The sequence below is a fragment of the Brachycentrus maculatus genome, unplaced genomic scaffold, assembly GCF_059751285.1.
Source record: "Brachycentrus maculatus isolate JH-2025_06_01 unplaced genomic scaffold, ASM5975128v1 h1tg000005l, whole genome shotgun sequence".
Classification (NCBI taxonomy): domain Eukaryota; kingdom Metazoa; phylum Arthropoda; class Insecta; order Trichoptera; family Brachycentridae; genus Brachycentrus; species Brachycentrus maculatus.
In genome coordinates this window covers 2,621,750-2,643,861 of record NW_028280760.1, presented here as the reverse complement: position 1 = coordinate 2,643,861, position 22,112 = coordinate 2,621,750, and the positions used below count along the sequence as shown (strand labels likewise).

Below are 22,112 nucleotides of genomic sequence, written 5' to 3'. Positions count from 1 at the left end.
AAACTGCATTGATGTTTATTTTCTTGCCAAACAAAAGCGACTTAAATGGCCCACCTGAACTATTTATATTTCGTTAGTTGGTCACTTTCTCCTGTACGACTACGATATATAAGTATGTATATATATTTTTAACTCCTTACCAACTCTTTTTTTTCAAAACATATTTATTTTTTATTTAACTGGATTATTTTCTAAAAAAAACTAATTTTTTTTTCAATGCAAAATGGTGTCTAAAAAAATCAATTACGTATAATGTTCCCTGGATTGAGAGAAAATGAGGAAGCGACTTAACGAATGCTGGGCCTTAGTAGCACAAATTTGAGAATCCTTCGCGCCTGGCCGCCTTCGTCGTTACGCCATTACGCACTTCGCCGCGGAATGGAAAAGACTTGTTGAATGAATTAGATTCTACGAATCGGGAAATTATGGCAGCACGCATAATCGCGTCACGCTTATATTCTCGGTAAAAGTAAAATGCAACACATTTACAGGATTTCTTTTCGGCGCCCGATCCCACATTTTGTCTCGTCGTGTGATATTATAATACAATACATACGAGTACATATCACACGATCTCGCTAGAATGCTTGAATGAATAAATAAATTTTGGTATTCCTCTACCTTCTTCCTCCCTTACCTGATCCTAATTCCTTTGTCTTCCTTGCCTTCATCAATTAACATTGCATCAAATATATAATGTTATAATTATTTGTTTATTCGTATTATAATAAATTGTAATTTATGTTTTTTTTTCGTTCCAACAATACTTATGTAAAAGCACTATGTGTCCTCTAATTACAAACGGATAAATTAGGATTAAACAGCATCTCTATTCTTGTTTTTTATTGGTTAGAAGAATTACACATACTATAAGTTTAAATAAATCTAGAATTTTAAGTGTGTCTAAATCTTTGTTCACAAATCTGGGTTCGTCCAAAACTAACTCAACTCAACCATAGATGGTGCCGAGAACTCGCATGCGAAAGAAGGTGTCAATTGAAGGATAAATACAAATATCGAAATTTGAGTAGTGTGGTTATTAATCATGGGTAGAATGGTGAATGCTCATCGTGTAAAAAGTGATCACTTAAACTAGTCAACGACAGTTAGCCTTGTAAATAACAAGACCTCCATATTCTTCATTCATGTTGAGATTTAATGTAATATAAATAAACCTGATAAAAAAAGTCGTGAATCTAAATGCTATAAGTCTTACTACGATACAATGATCCGTATACATTGCGTAGTAATTTTGTCGATGAGATTATAAATAATGCATTCAAAAGTGGGACGCAATTGATTTCCCGAAGATTTCTCGTACAGAATAATGATGTAAAGACAGTGAAAACGTATTTCCTAAGCTCGTTCATTGTGTACGAGGCTCGCATTTTTCGTTCATGCATTCTATCCTCGCAGTTGAGTGAACGGCGTACAATAAATCACGTTGGAGCGAACACGCGGCAGGTGAAGCGTACTCTATACGGAACACGGAACCTCGCTCCAGGACTAAGCGCGACTGGAGTCTAGGCTCTCCGTACGTCCATTTATATACAACACATGAGGCGAGGGAAGCCATCCGAGAGGAATCTACACGTATTCAGAATTAGAATATACATCAATATTCATAAATGAATCACAAATACAAATTATTTCAGTCTAACTGATTGGGCGATATTTCAGGAAAACTTGTGATAAAAAAATATTCACAAAAAAAATAATATCAATTTCATTCATTAATTCGGCAGTCACATTGTGGTAAAATCTAGCAAATTTTAATTAAAATCTATTTTGACACGTGTTTCCGATGTATTCTGCATCATTTTCAAACACAATTTCAAATACGGTGTTTGAAAATGATGCGGAATACATCGAAACACATGTCAAAATAGAATGAAAAAAATAGTGGTATTTACAAAGTAAAAATTTAATTAAATTCAAATACGGAGTTTGAAAATGATGCGGAATGCATCGAAACACGTGGCACAATGGATTTAAAGAAATAGTGGTATTTACCGAGTAAAACTTTAATTAAAAATGTAAAATAAGACACATGGTTTAACGTGGTCATTAACACATAGTTTTTAAATCTACGTACCAATGAAAAAATAAACCAATGGGTGTAAGAGATATCAATAGTAAGGTAGAGGAAAGGCAATTGAGATGGTATAGGAACATAGGACGCAGAGAACCTGATTATATTGTGAACCAGACAATCGCCATGGATTTTTCTCGAAAGACATCTAGAGAAAGACCAAAGAATTCACGGATGCTGTAAAAAGGAAATATGATTCGAGAAGAAGTTGCCCATGACAGAAGGATCTACAACCTGAGAACGAGAGCTGACCCCAACAGTCTACAAAGACGATAAGTTGGGACGGAGCCAGGCAGAAGAAGGCTAGTAAAAAAAATGTATAAAAAAAGAACAAAGTGGATGAAAAAACCTTTTAAGCGTAACGATATTATAAAGTGAAATTAAAATGAAATTAATAGAAAGTTAAAGCAATCGAAAATGAGGTTTAGTAAAACGCCTAAAACAAGGAAAAACAGCCACCATTAAGGTGTTTTTGCTCATGAAATAAGATTTCATCATCTCGTTTCTGTCATTTTTTAGCTGCGATTTATGGAAAATTTTAGTCAAGTTAAATTTATTATCGAATCGTTTAGTAATCCGTATTCAAATTTAAATTGACTATTTGACAGATTTAATAAGACCAATTTCTTGTTAATTGGAAACGTTTTCGTAAAAAAGATTAATACACATTCAAAAATAATTAACTAACTAACCATTGCGCTGCTTCTCCGCAGGGGTAGGCAGAAATAATAGAACACTACACCAATCTGCCTTTGCAAACAATTTTCGCATCTTTCACTCTCATGCATCTCCTTAAAAATACCCGCCGATTATTCTGATTTCTCACATGACCACTCCCAAGTTTTTGAAATACTTGATCATGCCAAGTTTTTCTTGGTCTTTCTCTGTTTCTATTTTCAACAACATTCTCGTCGTAAATTAGTTTTACTGTTCTTTCTTAATTCGTTCGATTAACATGCTCAAACTATCTCAGAACACCTTTCTTAATTTTATATATAATGCTTATCTCAGTCTTGCATTATTTCCTAATATCACCATCTACCATACATCTGATAGATGATACTGAGAGATGGAATTTCCGCTGCATTTAGTATACTTTCATCATTCTTTTGCCGACTCCACGCTTCAAATCCATATAATTTAATATGTTCTACTCGTCATAGTAAGCGCTGAGATTGCCTACATTGTAAGTCGACATTTATATCGTGCAATCTAAACTTCATATAATTTGTCTTTGACTTGAGCTTTGATCTTTCCCTTTTCTCCTTTTCCCCCCTCCCGTCCCTCTTACAGGTATTTTCACAAATTTACAAAAGTTGAATTTAGTGATTGGAATAATACAAGTACCTACTTATTTTGTGTAACTTATTTATGTGAAAGGATTGATGCAACTATTCTTTAAAATTCTCAAAAAAATGGTGTTGGAACCAGGACTTAGTTGTGTACGGCCCATTTAGTTTTCGCCGATAGTGGATATTCATTGTTCTTCTTCTTCTTTGGCTAGGACTGTGTCCTGTTATTCTCAGAGTCCGCTTTTAGGAGGTGAAAGACCAGCTGTCTTTCCATTGTTTAGGTGGTCTTCCTGGGGGTCTGTTACCTCTTATGCTGCTATCTGCTGCAATCTTCACCACTCATTTATTGTTAATATTTAAGTTGTGATATATCCTCACATTTTTTGAGTTGACTTTTTATGGGAAATTTTCGTCTTGTCAGCTATCGCGCATACTTGAGAGTATGCACTTAATCTAATCGCTGCGAGAACAATGAAATATTCGCAACTACAATAGATTTGCTACATTTCGCTGCCCTTCATACTTTAGTATATGTACTTCTTTCCATTATTATTTTATGGCATTTCAACCCTCGGGAGTGTTCTAGCCAGTATCGAGTGATTTAGTATTTCACTATACTAGATATAATAAAACAAGTTTCTTTTAACAAATTAATAAGACAACATCGCTGTCCATATTTTTGGATGGGTTCCAGCAAAACAGAGAAAATGATAAATTCTAATATAAGTGTCAAATATGTTATTTATGTTCATCCGCTTATTATGATAGATTTTCTCATACAAATAGCCGTGGGAAAATCAACCTATATTATATTTTCGAATATGTAATATAAATCACATCTGATTTGATCACAAAGAGAGAATGTAAAACATAGAGGCATATATAAAGGATTTTCTAGTTCAAAGAAAGTTTTTGTGTTGGAATTTGACGCAAAACACACTCTCGGGCAGAACAGGGTGGTGTAGCCTGAGGCATAAATATCACGTATCTGTGGGGAAAACAAAATCTTGATCGTAAAATATGTTTTATACTACTTTCCTACGATTCACGTGAAAATCCGCTCATAATTCCAAGACATGTACATATTCACGAGTGCGGTACGTGATATCATTTATCATATCTAAACAATAATAAGGAATTTATGAATATGTAAGTATTAGGTCTTGTACGTCCCGAAAAAATGGGAGAACGTGTAACCGCTCTTTATCTAACATGCGCAGATAACACAAAAAAAATACAAAGAAGACTGTTTTGTGTCCTTAATTAAATGTAATCAATAAACATTGCGTGTAAGTCTCTTTCAAAATACAAGAGGTTAGTCTCTTGTTTAGAGTGACCAGCGTAGCTAGAATAATATATTTTAAAAGTTGAAATGTCTAGTTAGTAAATTAAAATGTTATATTTTTTGCGTTAGTTTTTAAATATTTTTTTTATAAAGAAATAACCCGCAAAGCCTCTGCTTTAAGAGGCTTGTCTGCAGGTAGGATAGTAAGGATAGGGAAGGTAAATGTGAAAAATACATTACAAACACCCAGACCAATGGAAAATAAATATTTGTAGAATTCAATTAAGAGAATTGAACTGAGTTAATTAATAAAGTGTCATTCTTTAATGTGGCTAAGTCAAATTTCTATCAAAAGCGAGGCACTGTTTACGTCTAAAAGGAGTTTGGATCGACTGAGGTGAACTTTGTTTGACTCCTCACTCGAAATGACAGAGACGCGTAGTTTGGCGATGTTTAACCGTAAGCTACGGAACTATTTAGTATATTAACAACTATGAATCAAATGTAAACCCCCTGCCACGCACTTAAGACGAAACAGCCACCAAACCTTGGTCGGAGAGTAATGAGAGAGCACAAAAGAGGGTCAATGCTGTTTACTAAGCTGGGAAGACGATGGATTTTTTTTATATTTCCAATGAATCATTCTATTTGACCACTTGAAAAAGGAAAAAATGACAATCCTATTTATGTTTTGTACTGACATTTCTTAGTAAAATTAATTTTTTATAATAAAACAATAACTATATAGTTCTTAAAACTTTTCTTTTATTTGATCTGTGACAGAGTAAAATACCCTTACCCTTTTTACTTAAAACCCTTACCATAACTAATTTGCAATTATTATTATAACACAAAACTTAAATTCATTTTGTAAGAAAAATTATATAAAATCATGGTTTTCAACCCTTGCCTTGTTCTGTATATAAAATTTAGTTACAATTTGTAACAATTTTATCATGTTTGTAACAATTTTGTCTAGCTTCCCACTATTATAATAATGTCGGCAACGGCTAAACCCGCTCACTGGTCTAATAAAATAAAAGTGGAAAAAAAACAAGTTGTTTTATTAGATAATCCTATTGATAGATCTCGTAAGACCGATTGAATGAAAAGTAAAAATACAAATGTAGTATCAGCAAATATAAGCGCCCAAGAAAGTGTTTTTTTCAGGGTCCAGCTCTGTCTGATTTCTTCCTGCTTTGGTTTGTAACTCTACATAGTTGATTTCTTTATTATTTCATAAGGATGCCATCGCCGCTGCCAAAGCATATTTGCAGCCTTTGGTAAAAACTTAATTTGGCGAGATGGAAAAATCGCGCAGTTACCGAACCTAGCGTATAATGTAAATAGACAATGCTACGTACTACATTCGTTTTATTGTCCGAGAAAAATGAACCTAATTTGGCAAAAGGCGTCTTGGGAATGTGCGTCGAAATAATTTAATCAGAAATCCTTCGACACCCGAACGCATACCTCCGACGTCCAATGGCTACTGGGGAATTAATCAAGCGGAAAATCAGTGGATTCGGCAAGATATTTTCAGAGAGGATATTTTCATAGGGGGTCCATCCTTTCAGACGATCGGTTTAGTCACGCCCGAACGACTGAAATTCACTCGAATCCGAAAACAGCACTGTCTAGAATCGCCTCGATATCTCACGTTATAAAATTGTGACAAATAACGCCACTTTTTGTTGACTACATAAAATTACTTCATTTCAACCCGAATACGGATATATACATTAATAAGAAGAAGAAGAGTTTTCTTATTATTTATATTAAGTAAGGTACTTCACAGGGGTAAGCAGGGAGAATAGAAAGCCACACCAATCTGTCTTTGCAAAAAATGTGACCACTTTCAAGTATTTGAAATACTTCAATGTGGTCAGGTCAGGTACTTTATCAATAAAATAACGACGTAATATGCATCATAAATATTAATTATTGTGATAATCTCATCCTGATAATGGTACTTTTATTGATTAGATGTAAAATAATCATATTTTCATAAGAAGATAATAATCTGATATGCATAGATAAAATAAAATAATGCTGTATGGTTTAATTTTTTCTAAAAAGTTAGTAAAATTTTCGTTGCAATATTTTTAGAGAAAGGGGTCGATATTTAATACCTACGCATATAAGTGCAGTTAAAGGGTTAAAAATTTAAAATTAAAATGCCTATTTAAACTTTTTAAAACCCTAAAAGGGTAAAATAATAAAAAAAAACTGCCTTTTTGTGAGAATTCTCCTCTCAGGGTGAAGTAATTTGCTCTTCTCGCAGAAGTGTTCCTGCGGGAAGCCCAGGGCTGTACTCGGGAGTAGGGACGGTTACATACATGTGTACGCCGGGGTACGAACATTAACCGGGTTTTATTTGGGCTTTTCCCGGATAAATTTCCATATCCACAAACCGCAAAATTGCGGTGGAATGAAATAGGCAATCTACTTTAAACATTCACCACGATATAATTACACGAATGATAAAATGTTTGTGTGGAACGCTAACCAGTTTCACTACCGTGATAAATAAATATAAATAAAAATAAATATTTGAAACGACTTGAAAGATTAATAAAAAAATTTAGGTAATATCAGGAGTGTATAAATTATAAACGAATCCATATCACCTACATAAAATGAATATAAAAAGGGTTGGTTTTTGTATGACTTGTGCATGTATTTTTATATTTGGTCGATTTTGAACATGCTGACATCTTTTGAACGCATCCTCATTCTGCTATTTTCGATAGTTTGCTGATACCAGCTAGCTGCTATCTGTCATTTTTAGATTATTATTCGATATACTACGAAAATAAGATCACATTTATTCACTGAATATTAGTAGTCAGGTACAGAAAAGAGGTTAATAAACATTTTATTGTACTACTTTTAAAGCTATGATAAGGGTTAATTTTTTCATTTATTTATTTACAACTTAGTGCGTCATATAACATTTTAACAGTTAAATTAGAGCATAAATATAAAATAAAGGTCTATACATGGTAAAGTAACGTAAATCTTGTCAAACCAGAGACAAATCATAAAATACAATATTACACATACATAAGAGTACGGGTATAAATTTCATACGAAAAATTTGCGTATAAAAATGTTTAACGAATGCGGTTACGTTTAATTTGAATTTTTGACACGTGTATCTAGAGCGCAGGTAATTTGCAAAAGAAAATGACAATATATCGCTCCCTATCGGGATGGCATTTTTTTGTTAAATGGACTTTTCGTAAAAAGGTCAAATTTTAACAGTAATGATGAATACGCTTCTTGAAGCGATATAGCATAAAATGGGACAGTATGACCTTTTATTAACAAACTCAACCATATACAGTATAGAGAATTTAGTATGGTCAGATGCGAAATAAATATCTCGCATACAATTCTGCAGAGTCTGCTCTTTAATTTTCCAATTATATTTTAAATGGAAATTCAAAGAGACGGGATATTTTCAGGAAGGTTAAGAGTCAATATTTCCCACAAGAATTTCGGGACCGTAAATAATATGAATGAATACTTCAAACAAGACGTCTGTTTGGGATCTTATTCGTATCTCCCGTCAACGGAACCAAACTGAAAAGGAAATACCGCGATTATTAAATCTATGAACCTGTATTTATAAATAATGGTAAAAAATAAAAATGGTTATGTATATAATAGAAATAGATTTGTACGAAAAGATGTGTACCCACATTTATTTTATTTATTATATTATTATTAAATTTTATTACAACTACATATTTATAAATACAGGTACACATACATTTATATTAAAATACACATCTTTTGTAAGTCGCGTTGTATTGATGTAATGTTTTAATACAAAGCACATTACCCGTATTTCATACTTTTTTAACATTACCCTTTTTCTATGTTTTGGATTTTGTAGTTATATGTACATTTCCATACAGTGTGTTAATTGTGATTGGCGTGCTTTGCTGGGAGGTGCTTTTTGTGTTATGTTAAAAAAATCTTACAAGCATGCTTATATGTAAGGATTGTTTTAGCATGCTTATATGTAGTCGTTTGTCTGTCATGAGTAGTAATTTATTGAATATTTCCAGGTCTGTTTTGGAACTCGAAGTATTATTTTCTTTTACATTACCTTGTTTTATTGATTTTTGGGCAACAATACCAGTATTTATTTAATAATGCATCACACGCACCGCCCCAACCAATAATCCAATAATGTGGAATAGACTGATAAAGCGTGTTTTTTTTTTACTTATTCTTTTGTATTTTAGGATGTAACATATCGCTCACTCCTTTCAACAACGTCATATATAAAAAAAAACTTTATTTTTCAGGAGATCGTTTTAAAAGTTTAAAAATATAATAAAATGTATTAAAAATAAATATCAAGCCACTTATTGGAATTTTTAACGTGCAACAGATCTTTTTAGGTAAAACCTGAATGTTTTTTATCCACTTTAAAATATTTAGTATATTAAAAAAATAATTAAACAATACCTTTTCCTCAAAATGCAAAAACAACACTTTCTGCCCTGTAGCGGGTATATATTGAGTTAAAAATATGCCGCTTTTGCTGGGATATAGCACATTTTCTGGGCATTCCGAAAGCATGCACAACTGAAAATTGACGATTTTTGATATGACGTTGTTGAAAGGAGTGAGCGATATGGTTTTAAAGATGTAAGTTTTTTGAGTTTTTGTAGTATTTTAAGATTGCAAATCCTATTTTAAGTTTTGTCTATTTGTATACCTTAGTATTTTATGTTGTCTAATTTAGTTGATTCAGGGCAGTTTTACACGTAGGATATTACAGATTAAAATGATTATTTTGGATTTTTGTGTTGAAATTGGCATTTTGTAATTGTAATTTTGTAAATGGCAATTGTAGTGTTTATTTGGAATGGAAAAAAAGTTAGTTTTAATAATAATTTTAATTAATAGACAAGAAGAGGGTTGGAAAAGTTGAAAAAAATAATAAAATCTGAATGAAATTCTGCATAGAAACCTTCCATGGTATATAAAATGTAAATAATTAAATTTACGTTATATGTGAAAATATGATCAGATATACGGGAATCTGAAGAATTATTTCGTATTTTATTTCCATACGTATATATTTCAAAATGTTGAGCAAAACATCTTAAAGAATGTTAATACCTCTAGAAATATTCGAGCCGTTTAAATATAGGAGGTACGTAACATACGGTAATAAGGCAAGCTGGGTTAAAGTTCGAGGAAAAGTTCCACTAAAAGCACTTACCCCTGAAAATGTCAAAATTACCTAGTAAATATATCATCAATATATTATATTTTGACGTCTCAACATAGATGAAGAAGAAGTCTGGATATTTACAAGGCTTATGACCCGACAAAGGCTGGTTAAGTGATCACTTTACAAACGTGTTACATTTACTATGCTTACATGATTCGAAGGCATGGCCTAGGTGACGTTGTCCAAGACAGAAGGTCCTATAACCTGAGGACGAGGAGAGCTGACCCCAGCAGTGTACAAGGACAATAAGCTGGGATATAGCCAGGAAGAAGAACATTTACTATGCAACATATGGTTGACAACCATACTAATGAAGTTTTTGGAACTCGTACATATATCATAAATCTCATGTTCAACCGGATTATTTTACGTACCTACTGGGAGAAACCTGAAAAAACGATTTTAAAAATTTCATGCAGCTTAAAATGTGACCAGCTATTTTCACAACGTTTTTTGTGAACAATGATTTGAACACACCCAAAATGTTGTGAATATAAAATATCGCCAAAGCGTAACATAAATTGAGTAATTGGTTTAGTAATTATTTACAATAATAACTTTTAATTTAAAAATATTGCGTAGGTGTTATATTCAAAAGGTCATTTAAAACGAAACAGATTAACAAGAGAATTGTAACATCTTTTTACTTTAGTCAACAATTATTTAACATTAATCCTGATTTTTCTAGAATCGGAGAGCTTTAAATTACCGGTAAAAGAAACAGGCTCGAATTTCGTTTGTAACAGTATTGTTGAACAAAAAACATGTAATATGAAATTTTCTCTCAAAAGAAAGAGTGATTGGTAAAAAAGGGGATCAGCAAATAGTTGATAAGAGGATTAGCGAAACTGCTCGAAAAGATTAAAAAAATAAATGAACGAGAAAATTTTATAAGATTTTATAAGACATGTTTTTTTACTCGTGTAACATTGAGAAGGGCTACTTGAGAATTAATTATTTACTACTAATATAATAATATCAACGCAGAACGGAAAAATAACGAAATTAAAAAAAACGTAAAAAATTACACACCATGTTAAATTGGAAAAAGGATATTAAAAATGAGAGCTAAAAAAGAAATTTGATTTTTAGGCAATTTTTTCGAAGCCGAGAGCCGAGTACGTAATTTTTTTTTGTAGTTGTAATATTCATATTTTCGGTAGCTACGAAATTGATTTTTTTTTTATGAAATGGAAAAATTAACGTCGTACTAAAAAACTGAAACATGACGCAATAATGTGATTTGGTTAATTAACATATGTGCATCTAATTGACAATACTATATGTATATTCTAGTTGTGATTGATGTTCATATTGAAAAACATCGAAAAAATGCTTTGAAATATTTTTATCAGGCAAGCATATCCAAAACATAGAGATACACCAATCACAAACTAAAACATACCTGTTTTGGTCAAAAGAATTTTGATTATTGTACAATAAAGTTGTACAACCTGCTTTCATTACCCGTAAAGTCATTAAAAAAAGTATAAAAGAGCTATTCATAAATGGGGTCGGGTAGATATAAAATAGATCAGATCATTCTGCCGTGTTATTTGATTGCATGTCATAGGTACAAACAATTAACTTTTATATAGTTTTTTAAATAAGTATTGTAAAATGTGACCTCGGCACAGGAAAACTCGGTGAATGCACATTATTGTAATCAGGTGTATGAATAAATTTAATAAATTTTAATTTAAATTTTATTAATAAATTTAAAAAAAAATACATATAGTACTTATACGAGTATATTGACACACGTGGGTGCGAATTACACCCAAAATAATATGATATATTAAATATTTTTATTTTTGCTAACGACGACGATAGTAATATTATCAAAACATTATACAAATAACGTTTTTCGATACATATTTTCTCAAAGATAAAATAATATCACGTTTCTCTCGGTAAAAAATTCAGGGCTTAAGTTTTGTTTGTGATACAAAATACGACAGTGCGAAGTATTTTATAAGTTCATCATAAAAGAGCTTGCACAGATTTTCCAAGAATAAGAGGGGCACAAAGGAGGCGCTTGTTAAAGTATCACGTGTGTGCAAAAATTTACATAATTTTGTATTAAGATCACAAGGTTCGTTTCCCTCAGGTTCGTAACGAGGGAAAGGCGAGAAAAATACTTTTATTTGAATATAACGTATGCATTTAATAAAAGATTCGACAATTTTTTACTACAGAAATATTCGCATAACATATAAAAATAACCTGGTTTTAAATGGTAACTTTAATTTATTAGATATTTTTATACTATAAACCGCTAGCTGGTATCGGAAACACGACTTTGTCGAATCCAATCAGGTTTCATGAGCTTTGATTAAGGATAAAATTCGACGTCATGTAAGGTTAAGAAATTACGATGGGATAATTTAAAAGGTTACAAAATTGAAACCGTAAAGTTTGTACTTCGAGACTACAAGTTCTAAGTCCTTTATAGAAGTTTTCTTTTATTAAATGTGGCAGCATTGGGGCTCAGTGTTTCGATTGCGAGCACCAGCGACCCGATCTGCTTACATCATCTCTCCAATAATATGTATAAATTATTATGTCCACTATATTTTATTTAATATTACTTTTAATTCAATTTTATATTTTATGTTAATCGAAAAAAAAATCTCGACTTCGAACCTCCGAAATGAAGACTCTCCGATCCATAACCGGAAACACATTGCGAGACCGAGTAAGAAATACCGACATTCGAAGCATGTGTAAGACGGAGGATATCGTGAGGTGGGGACGACAACGAAGGCGATACTGGAAGGAACATATAAACAGAATGTCAGAAGACAGACTTCCACGTATCGCCCTCCAAGGCAACCCTGAAGGACGCAGACCCCCAGGCAGACCTCCGAAAAGATGGAAAGACAGCTGGGAGTCGACATCCCAAGAGCGACATGCGGAGGCACAAACAGATCCCTAGGATCTACATAAAGAAGAAGAAGAAGAAAAAAAAATACAAAATAAATAATAAATACAAATGAAAAAAAATCTTTCATAAGTTTAAACAATAAATAATGAGTGTAAGTCCTTCTCCAAGCACAACAGCTTAGTCTCTTTATTGGAGAGGAACAGCGTAAGTAATATTAAGATATGTTAAAGTATTTTTTTTGCTGCGAAAACTTATGTCAACTATTTATTTATTAAAAAATAATAGAAATATGGAATTATTTTATGGTGTTAAACTCAATGTAATCGGAGGGCTAGTATGGCTGGAAAGGTGTAGGGAAACGGCGTGATGGTAGTATTATATTATTGTGATCGTGATCCAATTTGGTTTTTGAATATTTTTTTTACTAATTAAAAAAGATTTTAAGTGATGAAAATCTTTATTTGGACCTTTACTATTTTTCTAGTTAAGTGGAAAAGATGATATCCGACAAATCGCTCACTCCTTTCAAGAACGTCATAAATCAAAAATCGTCAATTTTCAGTTGAGCATGTTTTCGGAATGCCCAGAAAATGTACTATATTCCAGCAAAAGAGGCATATTTTTAACATAATATTTACCCGCTACAGGGCAGAAAGTATTGTTTTTGCATTTTGAAGAAAAGGTATTGTTTAATTATTTTTTTAAATTTACTAAATATTTTTCAAATGGAGAAAAAACCTCCAGGTTTTACCTAAAAAGATCTGTTGCACAGTTAAAAGTTCAATAAGTGGCTAGTAATTTATTTTTAATACATTGTACTATATTTTTAAACTTTAAAAATGTTCTCCTGAAAAATCAAGTTTTTTGATTTATGACGTTCTTGAAAGGAGTGAGCGAAATGTCTGCCGCAAGTGTTGATACAAATTTGTGCCCTTTTTTTGTTTTTTTTTTGCGCCATCCTGTATGTAAAATGTTAAGTATAAGTTTCGTAATGCTCGATGAAAGCATTACATGAAAGCGGCATGGGAAATTTAATCACTAAAAATTCAAAGCTTCGCGATTCCGGAGCCAATTGGAATTAGTAATAACAGATGTTAGTTATCAAGTCTCGAATTGCCGGCAGGAAGAATTTTAATTGATTCGCGTGCCGCGAAGAAAATAACCAAATGCTTTGTGGTAAAAATAATGTAACGAAATAAAACAAGCGCCGAGGTACAATTGTGGATCTGTATTATTAGAGGTCTTTAACGCGTTGACTGCCAACTACGAGATAACTCGTAGATTGCGTTCTTTGCTAGGGCGCCAACTACGAGTTATCTCGTATTGTGATTCTTGCCATATTGGTGCAGCTACGATTAAATTTCTAGTATATCAAGCCTAATATGGATAGATGGCTTCTGGGAAGAGAACAAAAAATTAATTCTGGCTTACATAAACAGAAAATTTATTAATAAATAATCAGAAAATATAATTATTGTAAAATTATTCAAAATCAAGAAGTAAAACAATATTTTTTTTTGTTTGTAAAATTTATTTTTTAGATCGGAATTCTAAAAATTGTCAACGTTTTAAAAATATGATTACTTAAGGAAATATTCAAGAGGTAGAAATAGATCATCTTCTGAGTACATGAAAATAATTTATTGTCCGCCTCCTTGGTGTAATGGTTAGCGTGTTTGGCTACCGCGCTGGAGGTCCTGGATTCGATTCCAATAGGGGGGGGGGAAATAAATATAAGTGATTTTATACTCTAATATTCATTTAATATTACCCTGGTCTGGTTTATTAATGTAAACACGACCAGTTTCGAGAACTACGGATGTTATAATAACTCATAATTTATTTTGTTGATATTTAAAGTGATGACTTATTTTAGAAATCGTTATTTAATTCGGTCGTCCATCTCTTCACAGAATACACGCCTAAGGGAATCAAACCCAGAAAAGTGGTTTATACAAGTGTTTTTTTTTTGTTATTTAAAGTAAGGACTTATTTTAAAGAAGTCGTTATATGATTCGGTAGGCCATCTCTTCACAGAATACACACCTAAGGAAATCAACCGAAGTACTGACTGCTCGCTACGAACAAGCATAATTTTCCCGGCTTCAACCCGTTCCAATCGAATCTTGTTTTGGTCTCCCATTAGAGTAGGAACGTGATACGGGCAATTAATTAAAATCAGTTGAAATTATTTACGGCTTATAATGACACGTTGACCTTGTAATAATTAATTTCGTATTTTTTAAGCACTGTCAAGGTTATATTGAGGCGCCACGAACGGTTCACATAGTAGAAACGTGTTCACACAGTTGAAACGTAAAACGAAACACTCGTTCAGATTGCAATAGTACGAAAAAACAATTTGGTCAGAATTTGCAGTACAAAATAACGAGCGAAAGTATACTACTGATCGATGGTTAATATATTTTTTATTGACAATTCAAAAGATATTTATATTTCTTTCATTAGTTATTAAAAACAATACATAGAAAATGCATTTCAATTAATGAGATGAATTTTTTAAAAAAGTTTCAATTTTGTTACTTCAAAAAAATGATAACAGATGGTGATAGGAACATGCGTGCGGTTAGTTGTTTACAACATGAAGAACACTGAAATTTAAAAATAAAATAAATAAGCATGTTCAATCGTAGGCACAATGATGAAGTAACATTTTGTTTGAAGTGGAAATTTGAGCTAGAATCTTGAACCTCCGAAAAGTAATTCACCGAATGTTTTAAATTTTTAGAACAACGTTGCATTCTACAGTAAAAACAAGTTTTTATAGCAATGGCAGCGCCATCTGTTGAACGTTACAGAAACTCATGCAAAACTAAACAATGCTCCTATAGAAAAGCGTGCTCCTTGACAGCTGCTGTCACTTTTTGACAGATTTTTAACATTTATATTGCTTAGTAAGCATTGTAAAATTGAACATGTTAGAAATGTGTTCCTTTTTTCTTTCTTTTCCATTTAACCAGGCTGAATCACAGCAACGTGTGGCCGGGTACAACTGGTCTGTAATAAATTCACGGAGTTTCAGACACCTAGTTTTAGTTATATTCATTTAAAAAAAAGCATACTTTTCAACATACATTAAAAATTTCATTTTACAAAATATTTCAAATAGACAGAATACAATGTAAAATCGGGTGTTTGAAAATCATATCGAGTACCTACACACATTTGTATTTGCTTTCTATGGCTTTTTTCTCACAATGAACACGTCGCCTGTTCGCGCTGAATGCGAACGCAAAACAGGAAAACTTTTCATTTCGCTTATAAAAATAATATAATATATTAAATCAAACTTCGCAGGCAATAATGTGGCGTGTCGAAGGCAAAAAAATATATTTCCCCGCCGTAAGAAATATACGCATGGAAAAATCAAGAGACTTGTCAGCGGAGACATCCGCATAGCAACAGGATATCGGAATCTGAACTGGATAGAAAAATAATCCTCCATATTGAGTGAATATTACATATAATATTCAATATCATTTCATTTCCTTTTGCAATTTTTTCTAACGAAAGGCGAGAAATCCTGCCAAGTTATTTAATTTTTTGTTATTTTTTTTAATGAGGTTACTATGCGTGGAGACATTTCCTTTTAGTCGTATATTTTTAAAATGAAAAAAAAATGAGAAAAAGCTACATCTTCAACGGGCATTATTCAAAGTGTTACGCTTTGAAAAATCATTTTGTGAAAATTGACGACCACTCTTTTGCAGATTTTAATTTATAGTAATGGTCTCTTTTTATATGAATGTTTAGGATTCAACAATAAACAAATGTTATAAAAAAATTAGGGTAAAAATGAAAAGAGAAAAAGAGAGAGAACATTTCAAAAGAAATACAAAAATATTTAAATTCTGTTTATTCAATTTTCAATATACTCTGTTTATTCAATTTTTACACTGTCGTGATTGGCGCTTCAATTGGTAATACTGATATAAATGGTTTTTGATAACTTAAATATGAGGTGTCACTGTTCATATATACGTCTGTTATATATACTTACCTCACTGTTCATATATAGCGTCTGTGTATACATTTTTCTCTTTTGCTCCAATCCCGTGGCGTCGGAATGTATAGCTCTCTTTTCTCTTTTCTCTCGGTTATATCTTTCTTCTTTTTCATGTAAAGAAATGTGCGCAATAATCGTAACGCATCTTTGACATTTCACTCTCAATTCTCGTCCAATTATCGATTATCGAATCCCCGGATAAGAGATTTCACTTATAAAACGATTGTTTGACTTTTATTTTTGAAGTATATAAAAAATGACAACATAAAATTTTCTGTCATATGGGTAGGGTCTCTTAAATTCATAAAATAAAATTAAGGATCGTTTGGTTGCGTAAAGGTCCGCTTAACCGCGTGTAGATAGGAATAAGTATTTCTTAAGGACGCCCGGATATCCGACAAGCGATTGATAAAAATGCCATTCATGTCGAGTACGGCCACAACACTTCACGGTGAAGAGGCCTCCATCCTCCACTCTCCACCCATCTTTTAATTCAAGTCCCTCGATAGCTTGTTTAACTCCTTGGAAAATTTAATACACATTTAGGCGTAAAACTTTCAAAATTGTAATAAATTAACTTTTAAATACGAGTAAAAGTTAACCTGTGTGTGGATGTAATTTTTTCAGTTTTTAATTGAATTTGAAATTAGTTTCGAGCTCTTGGGGGATTGCTAAGAGTTGTAAAATAAAGAATTTAATTTTTTATGCTCTAATACGAGAGGTTTTTCATACCATAAAAGGCTCGCTATTGGTAATTGCAAACTCAGATGTAAACCCAACTATACGTTTATTTATGCGGGAAACATTTAGTTAGGGTTAACCTCAAACTTAACAAGCTGGCTTGGAATGTGCTTATTCGACACCCGGTTAACCACTTGTTTAGGGTTAACCCGAAAATTTTCTAAGCTGGTGACTGATGGTTTACCTCAAATTGGATGTCGAGTGGGAGTTGATGAAGAGAAATAAGCACCCGGCATACATCATTGCAATTAGCCCGCCTGATTGAATTACGTTCATTTACGTCACGTGATTATTCATTTAATTAATGCCATTGTTTTCTAGATGAAGAATGGTATTACATTACTTTCTTGGGTACTACATTGGTTCTTACCTCTGGAACTAATCTAATACTTAAAGAGAATATTAAGTTTCTCGACATTTATTTAGACACTGACTTGTCGCTTAAAAGACAAATAATTGATGGGAATTTACGGGGGTACGGGATTTTTTCACCTGCGACAGTTTAAGACTATATAAATAAACCTCATTGTTAACGTATATGGTATCTCGACTAGACACTACTGTCAATTTATACATATCTCCCGACGCATCAAACTGATAAGCTCCAATCAGTCTTCAATGCCGCAGAATTTTTTACACATCTCAGAACACCTAAGAGAACTTCACTGGTCGAAGTGTCCAGAAAGAATAACTCTGAAGCTTTGCTGGACAGTGTATCGAGCAATTCACGGAATGGCTCAGGTACATATCTCAGAGCTTTGTTATACTGAGACAATCAACAGAAGACAGACAACCCTTCGATCAGTAAGCGCATCAGCTATCGGCAGACTATCGGAGTCTAAACGTTGTCCCAATACGAATATCGATGATGGGGCGTTCGCCGTTACTGCTTCCGCGGGTGGGACAACTTACCCCCGAATCTGGGATCTATCCGGAATTCTGCCCATTTTCGATCTATCCTTTTCCGGATCTCTTATCCATAGCAACCAGATTAAACCCAAAATTCTACTTTCACTTTTACCCGTAGACATTGATTGCAGTGCGTAGCTATCTACATAGTTGCAAATATCAAATTGTGAAAATGGAAAAGTGCAAAACTTAGAATTACTGTAAATTGTAAAGCGCAATTGAGGACATTTTTCACGAAAACGAAGCTATATTAATTGGCCATACTTATTATTTTTATTACATGATAATAAATAATGATAAAAAAGCCTAAGAAACAGTCTCTTAGACAGTTTGGACACGTAAAACGAATGAACGGGGAGAAAGAAAAGAAAAGAAACATAGAAAAGATAAATGATGTATGAATTAAAGAGAGCATGAAAAATACAACACGATTAGGTAAATAAAAACATCGCGAGTGTTCACGTCAAAAGTTTGAAAAATATGAGATAATGCTGTTTCATGATGGTTCTTTTTTTCAACTTATCATAAAAGTTGTGTGCTCCTAGGATAGTTGAGAATAAAACATTAAAAATTACGTTTTCATACCTAAAATAGTGTATGAAAACGTAATTTCACTGATATTGAATACTTTCCATAAATGATGCATTTATTTAACAATTACTTTAGAATATTGACTTTCTCCGTAGTACTCACACGCGACACTGCAGCTAATAAAGCCAAATGACAGGATATCAGGAGACGCGAGGAGGTGTTCGGTTCATGAAAAATACATGGCGCGGTCGTTTCGCGGAATGTTCGCCGGCGATTCTCGGTAAAGCGGTACTTGAACGGCTTCAATGGGCGACTGCTGTAGTGTCCAACTGTCCGGCGACCAGCGTACAGGACAGAATACGCAATCGTCGCGTGACGTCACATGTGCCTTACAGACAGACACTCATGTGCATGGAATCTGCCGGCAGAAGCGTCCGTAGAGCAATATGCCTAGTGTCTAATTGTAAGAACTCGACGCAGCTGTCAGACTGATGCTTGTATTCTTGAATCTCGTTAAGCGACGATATTTAACATAACGAAATAATTTCAATTCTTCTCCTACAGACAGCTTATAACAACAGTACAACTGTAGACTTGTAATTTTTCATATAAGGTGTGATGCCTATCAATGTTTGATGAATTGAGAGTATAATCGATTTCAATGAAATACTTTTAGAATAAAAAAAAAGTTAGTAAATCATCACATACTATTAAAATAATATTAAGGTTTAAAATGTGTGTTTAAAAAAAATATTTTAGCAAATCATTACAAACCTTACATTTTGTCAGTTCACATAAAACTGTAATAAAATAATGGTTAATTCATGCGTCAAATGGTGCAAATTTTCAAATCGACCAATATAAAAGCAAATAAACAAGAGAAAATTCGTTTAATATTGCACAGGTAATTTAAAGTGTAATTAAATATCTCGTTAGAAGGCGGTTGCGTTTGCTTTGGGGATTTTATTTTGGGGGTTTGCCGGTAAAAGAATATGATGATTTTGACTGGGTGAAAGGGGGTAGTGATCGGTTTAATCTGTATTTTGTTATTACGTTTATATGATTTTCGTCACAATGTCATATTTGAATAGCTTATGTGAAGAGACAAGACAAGAGATATAAGAATGAGAATTTTCCTACAGTTCGTTTTAAAATGCATATTATATAATAAACACAGATCGATTACTTATTTAAATCGCGGTACTGTCGGAGACTGGGTTGCTTTCGAAGGCAAACATTTTAGTGAAATTGAAGGAAAATATTCCCGACAAATTTGTTTTGACAAGAACGAAAGAATATCCGTTCCCGAAGGGGGTGGGTCCAAGATCCGATACGTGGAAGTCCGCGTGACCAGAGGATATTTCGCGTACGATAATATTTACATTTTGTAAAGGATCAAAAACAAACATCGGAGTGATTGACGGATTCATTCGTGCTCAGCGTATCGAAAGAGTAAGTAAATAATATGATTTCAATAGAAAGTTATTGTTTACACACAAAGAGATAAAAGAATTATATGACCCATCTAAAAAACAACTATCCAACAATAAAAATGATGAAGAAAAAATCAATTTGTTTTGGTAAAGAAAGACAAGGTGGATAATTTAGAAAAATATATACGTTTCACAACATTTTGAGTGTGTCCAAAAACTTGTTCACAGATCTGGGTTTCTCCACTTCACATCCAACATAGATGAAGAAGAGTATAGATATCTGAGTATTTACAGGGCTTATGAGCTGTTATAGACATGAGAGTATCTGTAAGTCATTTATTCAGATATTGAGTGTATGACTGAAACGTATCGGAATGAATGAGCCCTGGGTATTTGAATTCATCCTGAGGTATTTGAAGAAAAGAAAATAATGACTGGTTACTTGAGTTTTTTCGTTATTTCATCGTTTGATTAGCTAGCCGTTTAATTATCAAAAAATTCATTTACTTGGTAAATTAAAATAATTCTAAAAAATTTTCTTACTTGGGTTTCGACAAAACGTTATCAAACACCAATGGTTTTTTACTTTCAAAGATTCGGTTCGAGTATTCGACAAGTATACCTAATATCCATACAGGTGAAAGTGAAGAAATATAAGAAACCTTTGTAAATACAGGAAAAGACACTTAATTTCGAAGATACTAAAGGCATAACAAACATTTCCTTCTCTATCTACTCAACGCAACCATCATTCACGAGTTCACCATAAACGTATATGAAATATAATAAGCATGGTATTTTTGCGGTTATAAAACACGTGAAATATACATATAAACACTTAAAAATATAAGACTTCGAATGAACATCAAATACTAAATAAATAAAAGAAGTAAACTTCAAAAAACGGGGATATATTTCATTGAAAAACTTGCAGAGCCTCTTTAAAGGGAAAGTAACAATGCGCGAATAAGCAAATACTTGCTACAAGAAAAAAGGTTTCTTTTCCATTCGAAGAAGCAACACGTCGGAGTTGGCGATAAGAATGTAATAAACACTAAGCCGAGAAGTTTGAAGCTTATAAAGAAAAATAAAAGAGCTAAAAGATGTATCAATAAATTGGGAAAACGTTTCTTTTGACGAGGGACTAGCCACGGTTAACCGTAATCCGACAGTCAAAACTTAAAATATTCAACACTCACTACTGGATTGTTGGACAAACGGGCGTAAGGAGATTATTTGCAAAGCGGTGTGAAAATATGATGGTTTTACCTCGTGTAGCCGAAGCTGTAGCGAGAAAAGTCGGACGCAACTCGATCTGAAAAAAAAGAAAACATTTCTATTATTTGCCGAGTTCACAAAACAAACCTCGCATCTTTATGTAAATTACAGACAATTCCCATATTCACCGGAGGAACAAAGAGGTGGCAAGCGCTGGATGAGATATAAAATAGCGAGGAAATGGCAGCCAACCGAAAAGTGCTTACCTAAAAACCAGAAGGGTAAAATTTCACAATCATTACGCAGGCCGTTATATTCATATTTGAAATTCTGACGGAATAAAACGATAGAGCAATGGAATAATAAAATTTCACAATCATTACGCAGGCCGTTATATTCATATTTGAAATTCTGACGGAATAAAACGATAGAGCAAT

General features: G+C 32.8%; 1 protein-coding gene across 4 annotated transcripts in view; it reads right to left on the bottom strand.

The window, feature by feature from the left end:
* Nucleotides 1-22,112, bottom strand: part of krz (beta-arrestin protein kurtz) — a 183,957-nt gene that overhangs the window by 32,311 nt on the left and 129,534 nt on the right. For all 4 annotated transcript variants that reach the window (XM_088257272.1, XM_088257280.1, XM_088257288.1 and 1 more), the window contains exon 4: nt 21,727-21,772. The gene's annotated coding sequence lies outside the window, so the exon portion shown is untranslated. The remainder of the gene's footprint in view (nt 1-21,726; nt 21,773-22,112) is intronic.